The sequence below is a fragment of the Etheostoma cragini genome, chromosome 19 (assembly GCF_013103735.1).
Source record: "Etheostoma cragini isolate CJK2018 chromosome 19, CSU_Ecrag_1.0, whole genome shotgun sequence".
NCBI lineage: Eukaryota > Metazoa > Chordata > Actinopteri > Perciformes > Percidae > Etheostoma > Etheostoma cragini.
Window position 1 is genome coordinate 970,642 of NC_048425.1, and position 1,574 is coordinate 972,215.

Below are 1,574 nucleotides of genomic sequence, written 5' to 3' on the forward strand. Positions count from 1 at the left end.
AATCAATTGCGTTTACAGTCCACTACATATTTAATTTTTTTAGATATTGATCGTATTTCCTCTGGGGACGTAATTGGAAGCTGAAAGAATAAAGATAATAAAGTGCATTACATATCAGGATATACAGTGCCAAGGTGTGCAGCTAATGGTTAAAGCAGGACCGACAGCCATGTTTCAATGAAGTAATTGTACAGAATATTTACTGTGATGTGAAAATGAAGTTATCGCCAGTTCTCTGAGCTCTGGAGTCCTTCATATGTGAATCATTTTGTGATATTCTTGAATCAAATGCAGATGCAGATGCAACATTTTTTGGGAACTCTTGACTAAATTACATCTCATTCATCCAAGGGAACTGTGTCAGTATTGCCTCCAAAGTCAGTTTTTAAATTTATTTCAGGTAGAAGTACACATGTTTATTTGCAAGGGAATAAAATGCATTAAGGTACATTTTCTCTTAAATGAATAATAAAGAAGTCAAACTTTAAAACACATTTGTTGGGGTAGTTGGTTCATGCCTTCCCACCAATCTGGACACATTTTGTGTCCCTGTTTTGGTCATTTTTTTTCACCATTATTATCTCTTTTTCTGACATTTTTGTCCATTTTTCATAGTTGTGGATGCTGTTTTTGGTGTTTTTGTCCTAAGTTTTTAATCTGACGCTTATTTCGAAGGCCAATTTTTTGTGACAAAGACCCCCAACAAACTTAAATTTAAAATGGTCTGTGCGGGAATAAATGATCCAATGTTAAAAAGGTGTGAGTTATACTTTAACCCTTGTGTTGTCTTCCCGTCAACCATGAAAAAAAACACTGTTTTGGTCACTTTTTCAACATCATAATCGCTTATTTAGTTAAAACCCATTAAAAAAACTAACTAACTAATTAACTGAAAACAAGGACAACATGGGGGATATAAACGAGTCTAAATGAAATGTCTAAATGTTGTTTGGGGTAGTTATTTAACCCCTTGTCATTACTATGGACACATCATTTTTATTTTTTATTTGATTTATAGTCACCACAGAGCCAGTACGTCAGCGGGCAGGTCACATTCAGGGAATTCGAGACTGATTCGTTCTCTCAGAAAACAAAACGAGTTTCCAGTCACACTACAAAACACAAAATATTAACCATCTCATTAAATTGAATCTGCTAAAACACATCCTCTTACGTTTTACTGGTGTTCAGTGTGTATGTTGTCAGTTTAACTGCTGGGCTCTGTGCTTTTAAAGTGGAACACGGTCCTCCATCTTTGTTCCAGTTCTTAGAACTCAAACCGACCTACTTTCACTTTGAGTAACCTCACCACAACTGGCTGAGTCAGTAAATCACCGCCATCAGAACGGGAAGTGTCTGACCCTTTCCTGTGTGAATGTCAGAGTCACATGTATACCACAGAAGAAGAAGAAAGGGAGGCGTTCGACTCAAGTTGTTAAATAATGAAGGTTTTACCCGGCGATTCTGGACAGAAAAACACTGGACTACCAGTTGACACCTCTCATGTTTGCAGGGTGAAAACAACCCACAAACACCTTCACTTCCTCTTCACACCCAGCAGCGTTTCACACAAC